The sequence below is a fragment of the Chiloscyllium punctatum genome, chromosome 40, assembly GCF_047496795.1.
Source record: "Chiloscyllium punctatum isolate Juve2018m chromosome 40, sChiPun1.3, whole genome shotgun sequence".
Lineage (NCBI taxonomy): Eukaryota > Metazoa > Chordata > Chondrichthyes > Orectolobiformes > Hemiscylliidae > Chiloscyllium > Chiloscyllium punctatum.
In genome coordinates, this window is record NC_092778.1 from 23,274,693 (window position 1) to 23,298,271 (window position 23,579).

Sequence of the window (23,579 nt, forward strand, 5' to 3'; positions counted from 1 at the left end):
TCAACCAAATCGTTTATATAAATGACAAACAACAGTGGACACAACATCAATCTTAGATTAGATTACTTACAGTGTGGAAACAGGCCCTTTGGCCCAACAAGTCCACACCGACCTGCTGAAGCGCAACCCACCCAGACCCATTGCCCTACATTTACCCCTTCACCTAACACTACGGGCAATTTAACTTGGCCAATTCACCTGACCTGCACATTTTTGGAGTGTGGGAGGAAACCGGAGCACCCGAAGGAAACCCACGCAGACAAGGGGAGAACGTGCAAACTCCACACAGAGAGTCGCCTGAGGCGGGAATTGAACCCAGGTCTCTGGCGCTGTGAGGCAGCAGTGCTAACCACTGTGCCACCGTGCTACCCACTTGTGATCCTTGTGGCATATCGCTGGTCACAGGCCTCCAGTCTGAACAACAGCCTTCTAATAACACCTTCTGTCTCCTACCATCAAGCCAATTTTGTATCCAGTTGGCTAACTCTCCCTGGATCCCATGTGATTTAACCTTACTAATTGAAGTCGATGAAGTGTGGAGCTGGAGAAAATGCAGGAGGTCAGGACTGATGAAAGGTCCTGACCTGAAACGTCGACTCTCCTGATGCTGACTTGACCTGCTGTGCTTTCTCCAGCTCCACACTTTATCGACTCTGACTTTCCAACATCTGCAGTCCTCATTATCTCCAACCTTACTAACTCGTCTACCATGTGTAACCTTGTTGAAGGCCTTACTAAACTCATGTAGACAACGCCGACTGCTCTGCCTTCATCGACCTTAGATTGTAAGTAAATGCCCCTGGAGCCATACTTAAATGAAATTGGAATTTACAATGGTACTGGTGTACTCCAGAATGTGACTAATAGAAAATTTAACAGAGCAGGTAGGACCATTGCCAGTGGGAACTGCACTGGAAATATAACAAGTATGTGATGGACACTACAGGTATGTCCTTGTTAGGCTTTCTAAGAAGGTTCTGAAAGGAACAATTTATCTCAAAACAATCCAGAAAAAGTTAGCCTGTAGTATATATTCTGGATTAGTGGTGCTGGAAGAGCACAGCAGTTCAGGCAGCATCCAAGTAGCTTCGAAATCGACGTTTCGGGCAAAAGCCCTTCATCAGAAATTTTTACCTCGTTTTTACCTCGTTTTTACCTTATAGTATATATTTGTGTGTGATCAAAAGTATAAAGAGTTATAGGAGCTGACGAGTTAATAATGAAACTTAAGGGATGGCCGGCAAGGGAGTACTGAGACCGACACAGTTACAGTATATTAAACCAGGGATTAAAAAAAACACTATTAGAGTCAGCACTGGAAATAGATATTGATTTACAGATAGAAAAAAACAGCAAAATTAGTGAGAAGTTAAAAGAAAATGTGACAGATCTCTCCCTGTTTAGTTAAACTCAGACAGGTTCAGATACGATGATTTGGTGAATAATGATAGCTGCTATCTTGAAAACCAGGACAGTGACATTGAGTTTTGCTGGAGTTCACTTCTCTTCTCGGAAGGTGAAGCTAACCATGGGGAGCCAGGGCCGCAGGACAGGCAAAGGCAGAGGTGAAAGTGAATGGTTAAACCACCTACTAATGTCAGGGAAGCTGTGATGACCTTGCACAGACCACAATACCATATGATGTAAGAGCACAAGTAGGCCATTCAGCCCATTGAGTCTGCTCTGCTATTCAATGTGATCAATACTGATCTGATAATCCTCAACTCCACTTTCCTGCCTTTTCCCAGTCACCCTTGATTTCCCCTCCTGATCACAAATCTGTCCATCTCAGTCTCCTTTCTCCCAGTGAAGTTAAAACCCATGAGGAGGAGGACAAGGATAGTAATGATAGAATCCATCAGCAATCTGACCCTTCCACCACCATCATCCACAGTCCCGAACCCAAACCTATGAAGATGTCTTGCCAAGTTGAGAGAGTACACTTTACATTCAACTCAAGGTATTGTTAAATTGGGAATATAGTGCACAAACATCAGTGATTCATCAAAAAATCTGAGAAACAGGCAAAGAAGTGAAGATTTCATGTCACTGAATGGATCTTCCAGGCTTTTTTTATTTACAGCTAGCTGCAAGTGTAACAGTAATCTCAAAAATGTGTTTTGGTCATAGGATGTGGGCATCACTGGCTGGGTCACCATTAAATGTCCATCCCAAGTTTCAGGGCAATTAAGAAGCAATCACATTGCTGTGTGTCTGGGATCCCATGAAGGCCAGAACCTGTAAGGATGCCAGGTTTCCTTTCCTAAAGGATGCGAGTGAAATATTGGATTTTTCAACAATTGACATTGGTTATGCAGTTGGCATTAGGCTAATTTATTTTCAAGTTCTTCAGTCATATCTTTATGTTTTGGTAAACACCAGCTTTCCACAGCTTGTGCAAATAAGTATTAACTTTTTTGTGGAAAAAGCAGTCACCACAAAAACTCAGTGGCATAGTGGCTCAGTGATTAGCACTGCTGCCTCACAGCATCAGGGACCCGCATTCAATTCCAGCCTCGGGCAACCGTCTGTGTGGAGTTTGCACATTCTCCCTGTGTCTGCGTGGGTTTCCTCCAGGTGCTTCGGTTTCCTCCCACAGTCCAAAGATTAGGTTAGGGTGGATTGGCCATGCTCAATTGCCCATAGTTCTGGGATGTATAGATTAGGTGCATTAGTCAGGGGTAAATGTAGAGTAATAAGGTAGGGGAATGGGTCCAGGTGGATTACTGTTCGGAGGGTCAGTGTGGACTTTATGGGCCAAATGGCCTGTTTCCACACTGGAGGGATCTATGATAACGTACATTTCTTACAAACTCCTTTTGTTTAATTTTCTCAAACCAATTATTGACTCTTTGATGTTGACCAACAAGATCCTAGATTTAACAATTTGATGAAATCTTGGACAGCAAAGAAAAATTATGGCCAACAGCTGTTCTTTTTTTCAGTTTGCCATATGAGGTTTGGAGATCGGATATTGCCGGGTTTAAAGTTTCTAATTTTTAAATCTTTATTCATTCCCAGAATGAGGGCCAGCCAGGGCAGCATTTATTGTCCATCTCTAATTGTCCAGAGAGCAATTACGAGTCAACCATGTTGCTGTGTGTCAGGAGTCACATGTTGACAGCTTGGTATGACAACTGTTCTGGCCAAGACTGCAAGAAATTACGGAGAGTTGTGAACACATCCCAGTCTATCCCACAAACCAGCCTTGCTTCTACTGACTCTGCCTACACTTTCCACAGCCTTGGGAAAGCAGCCAACATAATTCGGGCAGCACGGTGGCACAGTGGTTAGCACTGCTGCCTTACAGTGCCAGAGACCTGGGTTCAAATCCCACCTCAGGCAACTGTCTGTGTGGAGTTTGCACATTCTCCCTGTGTCTGTATGGGTTTCCACTGGGTGCTCTGGTTTCCTCCCACAGTCTAAAAATGTGCAGGTTAGGTGAATTGGCCCATGCTAAATTGCCCGTAGTGTTAGGTGGAGGGGAATGGATCTGGATGGCTTGCTCTTTGGAGGGTCGGTGTGGACTTGTTGGGCCGAAAAGCCTTTTCCACACTGTAAGTAATCTAATCCAATCAAAGACCCCTTCCACCCTGGTTATACTCTTTCCATCGGACAGAGGTTTGAAAACATGTACCAACAGATTCAAGAACAATTTCTTCCCCACTGTTATCAGACTTAAGAATGGGCCTCTCAAATATTAGTTTTGATCATTCTCTGTATCCTCTCTGTAGCTGTAACACAATATTTTGTCTTCTGTTCTATTACCCTGATGTATTTATGTAAGGTATGGATAGCACGCAGAACAGTATTTTTCACAGTACACGTGACAATAATAAATCATATTAAAATCAAGTGATGAGGTTGTCAGTTTGGCCACGATCTGAGGCATTTTATCATGCAGGGGGAGAATATGCAAAGATATTGAGACAGAGCTACCTCTCCGCCTTTTATCGATTTTTTTGGATTGAGATCAAGAAAGTGAAGAGTGTTTCGCATGTTGGTGGGATACTGATGTAAATGTGCAGAAGTGATTTGTTGCGTACAATGTAACAACATGTGGGAGCATATGGTGAAACTGCATTGAAGGCTGGGTTTCATAGACCTACTTGTCAAACTGGTTATTGTGATCTGAAGAGTGAATGATTTAAGGCGTTGGCACACAAGCCATAGATTTTCAATACAATACAATACAGCACAGGAACAGGCCCTTCAGCCCATTAAACCTGCACCAATTTGTAAATCCTCATTTAGACTTGCTATTTATTCTCCTGCCCAGTTTCTATCCCTTTGATTGTCTCCTGTTCATGTGCCTATCAAAATATGCCTTAAACGTTGCTACATTTCCTGCTTTCACCATCTCCACTGGCAGTGCGTTCCAGGCACCCACCACCCTCTGTGTGAAAAATTTTCCACACACTTCTCCCCAAATGTTCACCATTTCACCCTGGGGAAAAAAGCCTCTCTATCCATTCAGGCCATCAAAATGGGATTGATGGAAAGAAATATTAAATAAAAGGAATTTTAAGTTGTGACAATGAAGGCCAAATAATTAATGAGAATTATTCACAAGGTGGGATTAAGAGAAGGGAGAATTGAAAAAGCTTTTAAGTCCATGCACTACTGTTAATTGTGTGCTGTTACACAAAACAAGGTGGAAATTAATGGCATTCTGGAAAAAAATTAAGGAATATCATTGAGTGAAGTGGGAGGAATATCAAGATGGTATTTTAATGTTTCATTTGGCCATTCATGGGCATACTTAGAGTGCAAGCAATGCTTGAGACAATCACAAATTGACTGGGGGTGTAAACAGAGCTACAAATCTAATACCCAAAGGAGCCCAGTAAGATCCTGGGTAGTCCTGACAGCTGACAGTCCTGTATTTAAATGTGCCCACCAGAACAGAATTAATCTGTTCTGTAACTAACGGGAGGGGCCGATGGGGAACATTAATACAGTTGCAGAAGGCGAAGTTACTGCAGTTCATCAGCTTGAGCTGTTTCCCTTTTTTTTTGGTTCACATCTGTATCTTACCTCCCAACTGTTTGTCTGTGAGATGACATTCTCCTTTCCAGAATGACGAGACCAGGAATAAGCAGGACAAACAAGGAGAGCGTTTTGAAGCCAGTTATGTATATTCTTTTTAGAAATCTGTGTACATTGATTCTTGCTAGCTGTGAACTTGGAGAGCTGTTTAGAGCCTTTACAAGAGAGACCTTCAAAGAGAGAATTATGAGATTGAATCACGTTGTCACATGTTTTAAGAAAGAGTTTCTGACTGAACCATCTCTGAACTTCAAGTGTGGCATTTGTTCCACAGCTCAAGCCTCATTTCACCGTGACAATGAACCCTTTATACAAACACAATGCAGCTTATTGTTTTGACTATAACTATCTCTCAACATGAGGAGATTAAAGGTATTATAAAGGGCACCAGTAAATAGATGGACAAAAGCAATCCACTGATTATTACTTTTCGAAGACAAATCATACTCTTGAACTTGTTCTTCTAATATACTCCTGAAGAAGAAGAATGACGATTTGTATTTGAATGGTGCTTTCCCAATGCCATGGGAGAGGATGGTGAGCGGTCCTCAGCCCGTGGCTTCCAGCTTCTGCCTCTGTGCGTCAATGAGGCCTGGAACCTCCAGATCCCCTTCCCCTGAAGTCCCCTTGCAGCTCCCTAGCAACCCCATCTCCTTCCCCACCCCACCCCCCAAGCACCCCACCCTTCCCCCAATAACCCAGCCCCTAGCATCTGAGATGAACGTGCCATCCATGTCACACACTGCTCCCTGTTTGTAGCCCAGACCATGAATAACCCCCCTCTCATATAACCCCCTTTCCCATCCATGCTTTATCAGATCTCCCCCCCCCCCCCCCAACCCATGTAGACACCCGGTGCACAATTGTCATGCCCCCTTCTAATACATATATCATGAATAACTGGTGTCCAAGAACTGATCCTTGTGGTACCCCACCAGCTTGTAATTCTTGTTTCTTCCTCTCCCTCCTGTTTTAGACAGTGGGGTTACCTTTGTCACCCTTCAGTCTGCAGGAACTGTTCCAGATTCTACAGAATTTTGACAAGTGACCACTAATGCATCCAATATTTTCAGGGCTGCTGCCGTTAGTACTCTGGGATGGAGATTATCAGGCCCTGGTAATTTGCCGGCCTTGAGCCCCATTAATTTCCCAGCACCCTTTACTCATTAATACTGACTACCTACAATTTGGCCCTCTCACTGGACCTTTGGTTCCTTACCATTTCTGGGAGTTTAATGCTGCCCTCTTTTGTGAAGACAGAACCAAAATATGTGTTCAATTCTTCTGCAAGTTATTTGTTCCCTATTATAATGTCCCTCATTTCTGACAGTAAAGGGTGTATGTTTACGTTTATTAATTCTTCCCTCTTAACATATCTGTAAACATTGATGATTAGTCACAATGTCCCGTACAAGTTTACTCTCATATTCTCTTCCCCCCCACTCTTGATCAAACTTCTTGCCTCTTTTGCTGAATTCTAAACTATTCTTAGGTTTGTTGCTTTTTCTGACAATTATATTTGTCTCCTCTTTGGATACAATATGATCCTTAATTTTGTTTGGAAGCCATGGTCATTTCCTCTTTTATAATTGGACCAAACAGAAACAAATACTTATTGCAATTCATGCATATGTCATTTTAAAATGAACTACTGTCTCTCCACCACTGCCCTTTTCCAACACTTCCCCAATACAGAGGAACCTCGATTAACCGAACAAGATAGGTGGGCAGTATTTCATTCAGATAATTGATTATTTGGTTAATTGATTCAATTCCTCTCCTCTGGGTCTCGGAGTTTTCTGAAGTTTCCTTTTTCCTCGCTTTGCCTGTCTTGCGCCCTCTCTCTGTCTCAGGGTTGTTTCTGAGCAGAGACACACACATGGGTGTCAGGGACCTGCAGCATTGCTGAAGCCTCCCACTCCCCCAGTCAGTTCAATGGAATTGACACACTTGCTAAGTCCACTCCATGTTCAGGAGACTAGGCAGCAGCACACTATTCGCAGCTCCCTTTATTTAGATTCACAATCTTAGTTTCAAATTCGACAACTCTCACTCTATCTTTTGTGTATAGGACATACCTGGATAATTTACCACATTGTCGTGCAGATGCCAGTGTTGTAACTGTTCTGGAACAGCTTGGCTTTAAGGAAGTAGCAAGTTCTAGAGTGCAAGTCTAGTATTGCTGGAAAGTTGTCAGGGCCCACAGGCTTTGCAGTATCCAGAGCCTTCAGCTCTTTTTTGGTATCACCTGAAGTGAATTGAATTGGCTGAAGACAGTTATGAGAGACACTGGAGATCACTGGAAGAGGCTGAGATGAATCATCCGCTCGGCAATTCTGGCTGAAGATTGTTATAAATGCTTTAGCCTTACCTTTTGCACAGATTTGTTGGACTCTTCAGGATGCGGATATTTATGGAGCCTCCTCCTCCAGTGAGTTGTTTAATTATCCACCACCATTTATGACTGGACTTTTAGGATTTCAGACTGCAGAGATTAGATCTGATCATTCAGCTGCATCTATCCCTTACTGCTTACGCTGTTTGGAATTCATGTAGTCTTGTCCGGTAGCTTCACCAGGTTAACACTTCATTTTTATGTATGTCTGCTGCTGCTTTCCACTTTCCCCAGTCTCACCTCATCTGAAGGCCACAAATATGAACATCGGAATAGGAAAAAACAGTAGGAAAAAAATCTGGAATCTGGAATTGCTCTGGAATTAAGAGTCCAATGATGACAATAAATCCTCTGTCAATTATTAGGAAAACCCATCTTGTTCACTAATGTCCTTTAAGGAAAGAAACTGCCATCCTAACCTGGTCTGGCCTGAATGTATCTCCAGACCCACAGCAATGTGGCTGACTCTTAACAGTCTTCTGGGCAACTAGGGATGGGCAATAAATGCTGGCCTAGCCAGTGACGCCCTCATCCTGTGAATGAATAAAAAATAGGCAACAAATACGAACATGAATTAGATTAGATTCCTGACAATATGGATACAGGCCCTTCGGCCCAACTAGTCCATACCAACCCTCCGAAGAGTAACCCACCCTGACTCATTTCCCTCTGACTAATGCACTAGCCGTGTAGCTTGGCCAATTCATGTGACCTACACATCTTTGGACTGTGGGAGGAAACCCACACAGACACAAGGAGAATGTGCAAACTCCGCACAGACAGACGCCCAAGGCTGGAATTGAACGTGGGACCCTAGTGCTATGAAGCAGCAGTGTTAACCACTGAGCCAAGAGTAGGCCTTTTGAGCCTGCTCAACCACAGCTGATCTGATCTTAACCTGAACCCTCTATTCCTGCATATCCCAGAGAATCTTTCATCTCCTTGGTAAGCAAGAATCTATCTACCTCTGCTTTGAAAATATTTAATACAGCGCAGTCCACTCATCCAAACCTCCAGGGCCGGCTCACCTACACACTTTCCCCAATGGAAAGTGATGAAGGGCTTATGCCTGAAACGTGGATTGTCCTGCTCCTCAGATGCTGCCTGATCTGCTGTGCTTTTCCAGTGTCATGCCTTTTGACTCTGATCTCTGGCATCTGCAGTCCTCACTTTCTCCTCACTTTCCCCAATGGGTCAGCTGTAGCAGAATCAGCCCATTCTGCATGAAGTCCAGGTAATCAGTTGGCTGCTGTTAATTTCTACTGCTAGAACAATGTATTGCAGTGCAGCATTTCACTCAACAGCCTGTGTGGGAGTTTTGAGGTTTGGAATAAATGCAGCATCAAACAGCCAATCAAGTATCACGGTCAATCACTCAATCCTGTCTGAAGAATAACTAAAATATATTGTAAAATAAGACTGACATTAATTTTTTTGCATACATCAATGGATATATTTCTAAGGTGGTGACAGTATTTATCATCATTTGTGAAGTAATTATTGTGTTTTGGAGTAGTCCCCACATTTGGCAAACACTTTGATATTTTTTGAGAGGTGACCTTTGACTATTCCACTCATAGATGCAACAACAGTCACTGTTAACAAGCTAGATGTTTACTTCCATCTACAATAAGCCCAACATCAGCATTTTGCCATCATCTGGATGATAAAACCTGGGTAAGGTTCACTGGTTGTGGTTTAATGACAGCGACCTGACATGGAATAACTTTGCGTGCAGGTTCAAGGTTTGCATAAAGATTTGTAGTATGGGTGCCAGTTGCCATGGTTGTAGATATGTTGGGAAGTTGATTTGCAGACGTTTCATCCCCTGTCTGGGTGATATCTTCGGTGCTTTGGAGCCTCCTGTGAAGCACTGCTGTACTGTGTCTTCTGGAATTTATTTGGTTCTGTTCCTGTTGCTTCCAGTTGCTGGTTCCAGTTGTTCGTTGTCATGGCCGGTACATTGGGTCTCGGCCTATGTGTTTACTAATGGAGTCTGTGGCAGAGTGCCATGCTCTGTCTGTCCTCTGTTTAGCTTGCCCTATTATCGTTGTGTTTCTCAGTTGAATTTGTGGTCCTTGTGATCTGTGTGTAGCTATGAGGGATGGCTGGTCGTGGCGTTTAGTGGCTAGTTGGTGTTCGTGGATGCGGATTGCTAGTTGACTGCCTGTTTGTCCGATATAGTGTTTCAGTATAGTCTTTGCATGGAATCTTGTAAATTATGTCTGTCTTGCACATGATGGGTATCAGGTCTTTTGTCCTGGTGAGTTGTTGTCTGAGCGTGGCTGTCGGCTTATTGGCTGTCGTGGATCCCAGTGGTTGGAGAAGTCTGGCTGTCAGTTCTGAGATGTTTTTTATATAAGGTAGCGTGGCTAGTGAATTAGGTCATGGCATGTCCTCGTTGCATTGTTTGTCTGTTAGGCATGTGTGGATGAAGATGCGGGGATATCCATTCTTGGCGAAGACTCTGTAGAGGTGTCCTCCTCCTTCGCTTTGTAGACCGGGAGTCCTGCAGTGTGTTGTAACCCTTTTGAAGGGTCCTCATGCAGCTTCTCTTGTGCGCATTTGAGTGATCGCTGTTGTAATTCAGAAAACCTGACAGCTAGACTTCCCTGACCATTGGATTTATGATAGCCCATAAACCAACAGGCATGCTCAGACAACAACTCACCAGGACAACAGACCCTACACCCATCATGTGCAAGATTAACATAATTTACAAGATTCCTTGCAAAAACTGCACGAAAAACGGTATAGAACAAACAGGCAGACAACTCGCAATCCACAGCCATGAACACTAACTAGCCACTAAACGCCACGACCAGCCATCCCTAGTAGCCATACACACAGATAACAAGGACCACAAATTCAACTGGGACAACACAATGGTCAGAGGACAAGCTAAACAGAGGACAGACAGAGAATTTCTAGAAGCATGGCACTCAGCCATGGACTCCTTCCAAAAACACATTGACCGAGACCCAATGTACCGGCCATGACAACGAACAACCGGAACCAGCAACTGGAAGCAGCAGGAATGGAACCCCACTGTCACCATTCCCGGCTCCCAGAACCCTGAGGGGAGCACCACCCCTGCTCATGACTCCACCCCCATTCCCCCCACCATCACACCCACTTCAGTTACAGGTTCCGCCCCCACTCCCAGCTCTACACCCACACCAGATCCCAGCTCCCAGCCCTGCTGAGTTTTCAGCATCTCCCCAGACCTCCCCCTCACTGAGGACGAACGATCAATCCTCAGCAAAGGACTCACCTTCATCCCCCTCCGTCCACGCATCAATGAATTTAATACACGCCGTGACGTCGAACAATTCTTCCGTCGCCTCCGCCTCTGAGCTTACTTTCACAGTCAGGACTCCTGCCCACCTTGCGAGACCCCTTCGCCCACCTCCAACACACTGCATCCACCTGGACACCCTGCGCTGGCCTATTGCCTGCCCTCAATCTCTTCATTTCCAACTGCCGCCGGGACATTAACTGCCTCAACCTGTCTACCCCCCTCCCCCACTTCAACCTCTCACCCTCACAACGCGCAGCCCTCCAATCCCTCTGCTCCAATCCCAACCTCACCATCAAGCCAGCAGATAAAGGGGGCGCAGTGGTAGTCTGGCGCACTGACCTCTTCACCGCTGAAGCCAACGCCAACTCGAGGACACCTCTTCCTACTGCCCCCTCGACTATGACCCCACCCCCCATCACCAAACCATCATCTCCCAGACCATACAGAACCTCATCACCTCAGGAGATCTCCCACCCACAGCTACCAACTTCATAGTCCGGGAACCCCGCACTGCCCGGTTCTACCTCCTTCCCAAGATCCACAAGCCTGACCACCCTGGCCGACCCATTGTCTCAGCATGTTCCTGCCCCACTGAACTCATCTCTACCTACCTCGACACTGTCCTATTCCCCCCTAGTCCAGGAACTCCCCACAGACATTTGAGACACCACCCACGCCTTCCACCTCCTCCAAGACTTCCATTTCCCCGGCTCCCAATGCCTCATCTTCACCATGGATATCCAATCCCTCTACACCTCCTTCCGCCATGACCAGGGCCTCCAAGCCCTCCGTTTCTTCCCCTCCAGACGTCCCCAACAGTACCCTTCCACCGACACTCTCATTCGTTTGGCCGAACTGGTCCTCACCCTTAACAATTTCTCCTTCGAATCCTCCCACTTCCTCCAGACCAAACGGGAAGCAATGCGCACATGTATGGGCCCCAGCTATGCCTGTCTCTTTGTTGGCTACATAGAACAGTCGATCTTCCGGAATAACACCGGCACCACTCCCCACCTCTTCCTCCGCTACATTGATGACTGCATTGGCGCCACCTCGTGCTCCCGCAAGGAGGTTGAGCAATTCATCAACTTCACCAACACATTCCACCCTGACCTTAAATTTACCTGGACCATCTCTGACACCTCCCTCCCCTTCGTGGACCTCTCCATCTCCATTAATGACGACCGACTTGACACTGACATTTTTTACAAACGCACAGACTCCCACAGCTACCTGGATTACACCTCTTCCCACCCTACCTCTTGCAAAAATGCCATTCCGTATTCCCAATTCCTCCGCCTCTGCCGTATCTGCTCCCAGGAGGACCAGTTCCACTATAGAACACACCAGATGGCCTCCTTCTTTAGAGACCACAATTTCCCTTCCCACGTGGTTAAAGATTCCCTCCAACACATTTCGTCCACATCCCGCACCTCCGCCCTCAGACCCCACCCCTCCAACCGTAACAAGGACAGAACGCCCCTAGTGCTCACCTTCCACCCTACCAACCTTCGCATAAACCAAATAATCCTAGCAGAGCGCATTAGGGAACATCTCCGGGACACCCGCACCAATCAACCACACCGCTCTGTGGCCCAACATTTCAACTCCCCCTCCCACTCTGCCGAGGACATGGAGGTCCTGGGCCTCCTTCACCGCCGCTCCCTCACCACCAGACGCCTGGAGGAAGAACGCCTCATCTTTTGCCTCGGAACACTTCAACCCCAGGGCATCAATGTAGACTTCAACAGTTTCCTCATTTCGCCTTCCCCCATCTCACCCTAGTCCAAACTTCCAGCTCAGCACTGTCCCCATGACTTGTCCTACCTGCCTATCTTCTTTTCCACCTATTGACTCCACTCTCCTCCCTGACCTATCACCTTCATCCCCTCCCCCACTCACCTATTGTACTCCATGCTACTTTCTCCCCACCCCCTCCCTCCTCTAGCTTATCTCTCTATGCTTCAGGCTCTCTGCCTTTATTCCTGATGAAGGGCTTTTGCCCGAAATGTCGATTGTACTGCTCCTCGGATGCTGCCTGAACTGCTGAGCTCTTCCAGCACCACTAATCCAGAATCTGGTTTCCAGCATCTGCAGTCATTGTTTTTACCAAATCAATTCCAGAAGACACAGTACAGCAGTGCTTCACAGGAGGCTCCAAACCCTGAAGATGTCACCTAGACAGGGGGCGAAGCCAGGATGTTGCCTGGTATGGAGGGCGGTGGCTATGAAGAGAGGTTGAGTAGATTAGGGTTATGTTCATTAGAAAGGCAGAGGTTGAGGGGAGACCTGATTGAGGTCGACAAAATTATGAGAAGGTATAGACAGGGTGGATAGCAAGAAGCTTTTTCACAGAGTGGGGGACTCAATTACTGGGGTCATGAGTTTAAAGTGAGAAGAGAAAGATTTCGGGGAGATATGCTTGGAAGGTTCTTTATGCAGAGGGTGGTGGGTGCCTGGAACGTGTTACTAGCAGTGGTAGCATCATTTAAAATGTGTCTGGACAGACACATGGATGGGCAGTGAGCAGACGGATACAGATCCTTGGAAAATAGGCAGCCGGTTTAGATAGAGGATCTGGATTGGCACAGGCTTGGAGGGCCGAAGGGACTGTTCCTGTGCTGTAATTTTCTTTGTTCTTGAAATGGCTGCAAATCAACTTCCCAGCTCGGCAAACATACCCAAAATCATGGCAAAACTTGATATGAAGTTGGGATTAACAATAGTTTAAAATGACAGCTCACCTTAGATCCTCCAAGATGTAAGAATGCTTTCGTGGTCCAAAATCATTGATGAACCACATTTTAAAATTAGGGTGTGCTATTATTCCTAGTACAGCTTCTGTGGTGGGAGCAGCTGCTCAAGTGACTTCATAAAGCCAGTAGAGACTGAATTAAAATCTAATCGGTGTCAGTGCTGGGATTATTTTGACATAGATAGTTCATTTCCGACATCCAGAAGGCAATTCAGAAAAAAAAAAACAGCATGACGTAGCTACATGTGTAGGAATAACAGAAGGAAACTGCTGTTCTTTATAGCAAGGCTTGCCTGGAGAGTTGCAGTTATGAACAGGTTGGGTTTGTTTTCCAAAGATCACAGGGCACTCGGCTTAGTCGATCTGATTTACTTGTTGTCATGTGAGTATCTTCTTGCAAAATGCAGTGAGAAGTGTTGGAGACTGTCACTACTCTCCTGCACCATCTTAAACCACAGAAAAATAAACCAAAACATAGAATGTAAGGGCAGAAGGATGAAGGAATAGAGAGAACGAGAGACATGATTGAGATATACAAAATTATGAGGGGCACAGACAGGGTAAACAGGAAGGAACCCCCTTGATGGGGGGGGATCAATGACTAGGGACATAGATTTAAAGTAAAGGGCAGGAGGAGGTTTAGATGAGATCTAAGAAAACATGTTTTCACCCAGAGGATGGTGGGAATCTGGAATTTAAGGGTAGTAGGGGTAGGAACCTTCATCACATTTAAGAAAGATTTAGATGTGTACTTGCAATGCCAAGGCTATGGAGCAAGCGATGGAAAATAAGTTTGGAATAGTTTTGGTGGTTGTTTTTGACCAGCACAGACTTGAAGGGTCGAGGGGCATTTTTCTGTGCTGGCGATCTCTATGGCTGCAGGAGTGACTTCTGCAGGTTTACACAACTCACTTAATTCTGGTCCTGCAACAAACTCAATATGCACAATTTATACATCAACTAAAGAGGGAACAGTGGAAACATGTAATCCCTACAGTGTGGAAACAGGCCATTGAGCCAAACAAGTCCACACCGACTCTCCAAAGAGTAACCCACCCAGAGTCATTCCCGTATCTTATTACTCAACATTTCCCCTAACTAATGCCCCGAACCTACACATCCCTGAACGTGATAGGCAATTTAGCGTGGCCAATTCACCTGACCTGCACATCTTTGGACTGTGGGAGGAAACCGGAGCACCCGAAGGAAACCCATGCAGACACAGGGAGAATGTGCAAACTCCACACCGACAGTCACCTGAGATTGGAACTGAACCTGGGTCCCTGGCACTGTGAGGCAGCAGTGCTAACCACTGAGCCATTGTGCCACCTTAAGAGGTACCTAGGAGAAGTAAGTAACTGAATATGGGAGAAACGTGAGGTAGATTATTTTCTTTTTTTTGTGTTTTTGAATCAGGGGGTCAAGAAGGAGAGGCTGGGGCAGCGAGGAGAGTTAGATCTTCACTTATAAAGTCCCACATGATCTGCATTTAAATTGGCGGCACGGTGGCTCAGTGGTTAGCACTGCTGCCTCACAGCACCAGGGTCCCAGGTTCAATTCCAGCCTTGGGTGTCTGTCTGTGTGGAGTTTGCACATTCTCCCTGTGTCTGCGTGGGATTCCTCCGGGTGCTCCAGTTTCTTCGTGCAGGTCAGGTGAGTTGGCCATGCTAAATTGCCCATAGTGTTAAGTGCATCAGTCAGAGGGGAAATGGGTCTGGGTGGGTTACTCTTCAGAGGGTCGGTGTGGACTTGTTAGGACGAAAGGGCTTGCTTCCATGCTGTAGGGAGTCAAATCCAATCTAATCAAGCTCCTGCTGCCCATTTTCACACGCTGAGCCCTGCTTAGAACTAAGGTCAGAGGTGTCTTCTGGGTTTTGGGCAGGTCTGAACCCGATGGCCTTGGCTGGGGTGCTGTTCCATGCCTTGTTGTGAAAACTGCAGTTTTGGGCCACGTGGTGACACCGAGGTCAGCTGAATGTGGGGAAGACCACAGAATGGACAGCAGTGGTGAGGAAAAGGGTGGGTGGAGATCTGCAGCTTGTTCAGCTTCTCGTCGACGAGAGGGACTTAAATTATCCAGCAAAATCCTTTGAAAATCTAACATTAAAACCTTCACCTGACACACACACACACACACACACCACACACAGACATCGACACAGACCCATGCAAAAAGACACAAAGAAACATGCACGAAAAACACACATACATATACAACCACAGAAAGTAACATACACACACCAACACACATGACATACAAATACACACACAGATATACAATCACAAGCACACAGACAGGAACACACATAGCTACCCCGCCCCCCCAACACACATTCAAATGGACACACGCACAAACTCACACACAAACACACACACATGAATGGAAAACCAGTGATACTTGAAAATGAGGGTATTTGTCAGACTGGAGTCTCATTTTGAAGTATATGTGAAAGAAGTCCCATGGCACTGTCTTGCAGATGAACAGATAATTCTCCAGTATTCTGCCCAGCATTTATCCATCACATCATCAAATAACAGATTAGCTGGTCATCAACAGATTGCAGTTTAGGGGAGCTTGCTGTGCCTGAAGCTCACTCCCATGTTGCCTTCATTGCCATGGCAACCACACTTCAAAAAGAATTTCATTGGCTGCAGAGCTCTTATTGGCATCCTAAGGGCTTGAAAGGTGCTACATAAATGCAGATTCTGAAGAAGGGTCACAGGCCTGAAATGCTAACTCTGCTTTCTCTCCACAGATACTGCCAGACCTGCTGAGCTCTTCCAGAAATTTCAGATTTTGGATCTGATTTCCAGCAGCTGCAGTTCTTTCTTTGTTGCGTACATAAATGCAAGTCCTTCCTAGCAACAAAAAAGTTTGCTTAGAAAGTTTAACAACCAGAATACAGCTCTAAGTTGTGTTTACATTAATGTTGTGTTTTTCAAGGAGATTGAAGACAGCAAAATGATTTTGCAGGGAGCCCTTTCATGTCACCAAGAATAATTAAAGATTTGACAGCACTGCCTCACTTACGTACTGTGTTAGAGGGAGTGAGGCCAGTGAGAGCAAGCAGAGCTTGCTTAATATGTTTTGGCATGGTGTTAAACACTGATTTCAGCCCAATTATTTGTCAGAGCAGTAACTCCAGTAAATACAGCAAAAGCAATGCAGATTATAGCAAAGTCTCCCTGGAAGTTAAGCAGTAAAGTGCATGAGACCGTTATTTTCCCAGTGATGTGTGAGTGAAGTATGGTGTGTCAGAAACCTTGAATCTCATGCCAAATCCATAACTCTGAGGGGGAGAGAGAGGGAGCAGTGGGCGATCTCTTCACACAGTGCGAACTGATTAGTTGTTACTTCACTTATGAATTTGACACAAAAATGAAATGAGATCATTGGAACGGGTTCCAGGACACTATCAGCCTATACAATGACGACATTTTACAGGCTGACATAAACTTTAGTGTGATAAAGTTCACAAAACCTTGGTCAACTGTTATTTTATTGCACAGCCTTCTCTACACACTTTTAAATGGACTTACATCAGATTGTCTGGGTTGGAGGGCTTATACATATTACAACTGAATATAAAGACCCCGTTCTATTTTGCATTCATAAGATACCCATTGCCATTTGGTCGTCTGAAACAATATCTCGGTGAGAACGAGATGCTTTAAACAGGCACAATCATGTTTTTATTGCTCATAGAGTCATAGAGTCATACAGACCCTTTGGTCCAGTCAGTCCATGCCGAACATAATCCCAAGCTGAACTAGTCTCACCCACCTGCTCCTGGTCCATATCCCTCCAAACGTTTCCTATTCATATGTCTAACCAAATGCTTTTTAAACATCATAGTTGAACCCACATCCACCACTTCCTCAGGAAGTTCATTCCACATGCGAACCACCCCTGTGTAAAAATGTCCCTCTCAGGTTTTTTTTAACTCTTTCTCTTTAAAAATGTGCCCCTTGGTCTTGAGGTTCCCCATCCTGGGGAAAGGAAACAGATCTGCACCCCTCATGATCTATTAAGCATCTATAAGGTCACCTCCCAAATTCCTACACTCCAGTGAAAAAAGTCCCAGCCCCTGCAGCCTTTCTTTATAACTCAAATCTTCCAAACACGGCACCACGCTGGTAAATCTCTACTGTACCCTCTCCAGCATTCTACAACTGGGTGATATGGCATAGGGCTGATCTTGGAACAAAATGCACTCAATGGCGCACTGGGCCAGTTAGATCGCAAGACCCTAATGTACCATCCTGAGCCTGTGCTATCAGATTTAAGCTTGGGTGTTGGTAGAATTGGACTGGGAAAAGGGGGATGGTGATGAGGGTAGGAGAATGCTTCTATGGGGCGTATAGAGGCACCTCCACCCTCACCCTCTCTTCTGAAGCACAGTGCTCTCTGAAGTGTGGTGTCCACAGACCAACTGGCTCGGAATCTGCTCGGATCAAGTACTTTTTTGCCCAGTTCAGTCATCTGAAGACCCCTTGACTGAAGGAATTGTCGGGTCTAGTGAAAGTTATAATGATTTTGAACCACCGCAGTTGCCTCACTCGTCGAACACTAAAAATCTGGACGAAGCAACCTCGACCCTTGAGACGTCAAAGCCTTGGCAAGCTGTGTGCCAGATAGAATGGCTCTGCTTTGACTTTATTGATTCACTTCTTGGAGGAGGTTAAATAGTTTGCTGTCTCTGTGACACAAGTGGAGCTCAGTACCTGCTAGTGCTCCTGCACAGCCCATAAAAACCCTTTTGCAGCCTTATGAAAGATTTACAGTCCTGAAGTATTTCCCACGATATGGTGAAAAGGGAGAGCTGCCAACTAATGCTGCATTTTTGTTTCCCAGTGCTGCAGATGTCCCATTTGATAAATGTATTAGAAACTGGCCGGGGCTTTATCTGAAGCCCCTTTATCATACCTCTTAACTTGTTGATTTAGCAGAACAGTGATTTGTTTTGTGCAGTCAGTGGCGCAGAAGTAGATTTTCCAGGCATATTAGATTACAGCCCCCGAGATACAGCTCCATGAATGACACATCAGGGTAACTTTCCTCAAACTTTCTTTCGGAATGTTGTTTCAGCATTGGGCTACAGTTGACAAGTCTAATTCCATGCTTCATAATTAAACCGCACATTTTAATCGCAAAGCATTATGACTTTTAAAGCTTCCACAATATTTCCAAAGGCTTGGCTTAATTCTGTAAAATTTGACAGAATCCTTCCAGGCGTCAAAGGCACTCTTTTGAAGTCTCATGAATGTGTGTCACACAGTTTCCAACTGAAGATGCTTGACTCAGGCTGTTAGGTACTGTGTCAATGCAGTGAAATAATATACAGTGATTGACTGTAAGTGAAACAAAGTGCTACTGAGTCACACTGACAAGGAGCGTCCTATGTTCAAGTGCTGGTCTCCTTGACGAGCAGAAGATTTGATCAAAGTGTCTAAAACCATGGGAGGTCATGACAGAGCAGCTGTAGACAAATTATTCCCATTGGTGGAAGGATTGGAAAGGAGAGTAAAAGGATCAGTGGAAATCATGAGGCAAAACCATTTTATAGTGGTTGGGAGTGCACTGCCTGATTGTGTAGTGGAGGCAGATCCAGTCACAACTTTCAAAAAAAAAACTGGCTTGTTATCGGAAGTGGAAGGTAGGGAAAGGGAAGAAGAGTAGCATTTGTTGAATTGATCTTGGAGCGAGTCAGCATCAACAAGAAGGGCTTGTTTCAGTGCTGAGTATCTATGAAGTTATAGTCTGAATTATTGTCAATGCCAAAGAATTAGCCCATTGAGTGTGTACTGCCAAAAATATACCACTACTTACACTAGTCCCACTTTCCCATACTCGACCCATAGCCCCTTTTTTAGAAAGAATTTCAATTAATTGAAAGTGGAGTCACGTAAATAGGATAGTGAAGAAGGTGTTTGGTATGCTTTCCTTTATAGGTCAGAACATTGAGTATAGGAGTTGGGAGGTCATGTTGAGCCTGTACAGGACATTGCGCAACATTTGGAATATTGTATGCGATCCTGGTCTCCCTCCTCAAGGAAGGATGTTGTGAAACGTGAAAGGATTCAGAAAAGATTTACAAGGGTGTTGCCAAGGTTGGAAGGATGGGGTTGAACAACAGGGAGAGGCTGAATAGGCTGGGGCTGTTTTCCCTGGGGCGTCGAAGGCTGTGGTCGAAGACCTTATAGAGATTTATAAAATCATGAGGGACATGGATGGAGTAAATATACAAGGCCTTTTCCCTGGGGTGAGGGATTCCAGAACTAGAAGGTTTAGGGTGAGGGGAAAAATTTTTAAAAAGGACCTAAGGGGCAACTTTTCACATCAAGAGTGTGCATGTATGGAATGAACTGCCAGGGGAAATAGCGGAGGCTGGTACAATTACAACACTTAAAAGGCATCTGGATGGGTATATGAATAGGAAGGGTTTAGAGGGATATGGGCCAAGTGCTGGCAAATGGGACTAGATTAATTTAGGATATCTGGTCAGCATGGATGAGTTGGACCAAAGGGTCAGTTTCTGTGCTGTACACCTCTAAGACTCTATGACTCTAATTCACTGAGCAGAGTCTATGGAGATACAAATATCAACCAGGCCGTCCACTCCGCATTGTTACCATGGCCCCAGTGGGCAATTTATTTGGGTGTGGGTTTAGTTGCTGTCAGATTGAGGCCTGTGTTACTTCCACAATCATGCCCTCAGCCCTGCTTGGGTTTTATTCTTCACTTGGTCTGACAAAAGAGTTGCAGTTGGGGGAATGGGTTAAGAGGGCCCAAATGAAGCTCCTCCTGTTGAATTTGGCCCATCCAATTTTCCTCATGTTCTTGTTATCACTCTGAGCTATGAACCAGAAGACTGTCCTGCTGTATCTGAATAAAAACAGCTCCTCTTCCTGCTGCCCATTTGACAAAGATCTCTCAGCAGAACTTCAGTGGGGATAGGGCCAGTGGTGGCTGTGCTACACCATGGTCATGGGAGTGGGGGGGGAGCAGGGGGTGGTGTGGAGAATAAGATAGGCAGTTATGGACGTAATACTCTGCCTGATTTTGCTTTCTACTGACTGCGATCAAAGTAAACATTAATCTGAAACTTTCCTCCTTCACGCCCTTGCCACTATTGAAGTTTCCACACAGTCACTTCCTGCCCCGAAACCAGGGCAGATGATCTGAAGAGGAAGGATTTACAGGGCTACAGGGTTAAAGAATTAGCAGGAGGAGCAGTAGGTAGTGAGGTATGCAAAAATGAGAATATTTCACAGACCACATGTTGATTTAAGCAGCAAATGCCATTCAGGGAGTAGAAATCCATAATATAAAATTCAGTTTCTCTCTTTCCCAAATGGGGCCTTTTCCTAACCAAAGGTCAGTTGGGGAACAACTCAATCACCTCCAGTCATTCACCTCTGGGGCTGATCTGTTTGAGTATTCAGGGAACTTCTCCAAACGGCAGAGATTGGAAAGGAGAATGGCTCCTTAGCAACGTGGCCCTTCAACTTCAGAGCAAGGTCATGTCCACTGCTTAGGGGTTGCAGTTTCTGTGGGCATTTAATGCTACATTGTAAGACATTTTTGAGAATGTGGGAGGCGATCAGCAGAATAGAGCAGCAGGTTTCCCTGTGGGATTTGCGTTGTTCCTGTTAATTGAGGATCGGGAAACTGGAGAGGAGATTGACATGGGAAGACATAATGTAGAGGAATTGCAGCATCAAACACCCAGGCAAAGCAGAGTCTGAGAGTGTCAACGGTCTAGTGAAGATGGATGACCGAGGGATTATTTCTGAGATGGCAGTCTTTTCTATCCCACCTGTTGAAAGTGAAGTTGTGATATCTTGGCTGCAGCCAGCCTAATGACGTTTTCACAACAATGAAACTGATGACACAGTTTTCTTTAAACCTGCGGTTTCAGGAGAGCTGTTGTTACATTTGTTATATTGATCAGTCATTGGGTCATTGGTACATTGACCAGTTTGCAGGCCCTCTTTCCAAGTAGACCTCTAAATTCAATCACTCCTCCATGGACCCAGCAAAGCCAAGTAAACATCATTAACTCCTTCCGAGTAATCATATTCCCACCAGGACGATTCGAAACACTCCATCACAATCCACCACTCCTTCTGGCTGATCATTCCATACAAGCACCACCGTCTGTATGAAAAGGTTGCCCCTCAGGTTGTTTTTAAATCTTCCGTCTCACTGCAAAGCTATGCCCTCTGCTTCTGGATTCCCCTACCCTAGGGTAAAGACCTTGTCTTTTCACCCTATCCATGTCCTTCATTTATAAACCTCTATAAGGTCACCGTCTCAGCCTCCGACGCTCCAGGGAAAACAGCCCCAGCCTATTCAGCCCCTCCCTATAGCTCAAACCCTCCAAAATCTGGCAACTTCCTTGTAAATCTTTTCTGAGCCCTTTCAGGTTTCAGAACATCCTTCCGATAGGAAGGAGACCAGAATTGCACATAATATCCCAAAAGTGGCCGAACCAACGTTCTGTACAGCCACAACATGACCTGACAACTCCTATGCTCAATGCTCTATCCAATAAAGGAAAGCATACCAAATGCCTTCTTCACTATCCTATCTACCCGCGACTCCACTTTCAAGGAACTATGAACTTGCACTCCAAAGTTTCTTTGTTCAGCAACACTCCTCTGGACTTTGCCATTAAGTGTATTAGTGTTGCCCTGATTTGCCTTTCCAAAATGCAGCACCTCACATTTATTAAAATTAAACACCAGCTGCCACTCTTCAGCTGATTAGCTAATCTGATCAAAATCCCGTTATACCCTAAGGTAACCTTCCTTGCTGTCCACTATGCCTCCAGTTTTGGTGTCATCTGCAAGCTTACTAACTATACCTCTTATGTTCACAACTAAATCATGTACATCTCTAAAACTCTATGACTCTATATAAATGACGAAAAGCAGTGGGGCCCGCACTGATCCTTGTGGCACACCACAGGTCACAGGCCTCCAGTCTGAAAAGGAACCCTCCATCACCACCCTTCAAGCCAGTTCTGTGTACAAATGGCTAGCTCTCCCTGTATTCCATGAGACCTAATCTTGCTAATCAGTCTACCATGAGGAACCTTGTTGAACACTTTACTGAAGTCCATATAGATCACGTCCACTGCTCTTTATTACTTCTCCAAAAAACTCAATCAAGTTCATGAGACATGATTCCCCACACACAACACCATGTTGACCATCCTTAATTAGTCCTTGTCAATCCAAATACATGTAAATCCTGTCCCTCAGGATTCCCTCCAATAATTTATCCATCACCGATGTCAGGCTCACCAGTCTACAGTTCCCTGGCTTTACCTTACCACCTTTCTTAAACAGTGGCACCACGATAGCCAACCTCCAGTCTACCAGCATCACACCTGTGACTATCGATGACACAAATATCTCAGCAAAGAGCCCAATGGGTGAGAATTGCAAAATAGTATTGTTGGATGTGGCTAAGTGAGTTCAGTGTATGTTAGAACATAACCAACAGAGTTTTAAGGAAGCTTATGTTTCCAGACAGGGTGAAGTTTGAGGGTTAGCCCAGAGAATGATGGGATAGTCAAGTGGAGACTAATTTCCTGAAAGCTCAGGCAGTAAACAGACATAGCCATGTCATTTTACACATGCTACCCAAGGAGAACTAATCAATCTTTTATGGTACGTCCTTGGGTTACCTCACAGCACCAGGGACCGGGATTAGATTCCAAATAGGGTATCAGGGTTGGGTTAGTGGGGTGACTCTGGATGGGATGCTCTTCAAAGGGTTTTCATTGATGCAACAGGCTGAAAGATCTACTTCCACCCTGTAGGGATTCTATTATTCTATGTGCAATATTATCAAGTGGCTGGATCAAGCCCAGTGTAACCTTGTTCAGGGCAGGCTGAGGGCTCCTCCTCTGACTGCAAGGACAGAGATTGGAGGAGGCTTTAAAGAGACCTTTCATGACTAGGTCCATTGTGGTGCAAGCATTGTATTCCTAAGGCCTGTTTTTGAAGCTTTCACTGGTCAGAGAATCTCCAATGTTATATAAAGGTAAGGGTTTTAGAACAGTAAG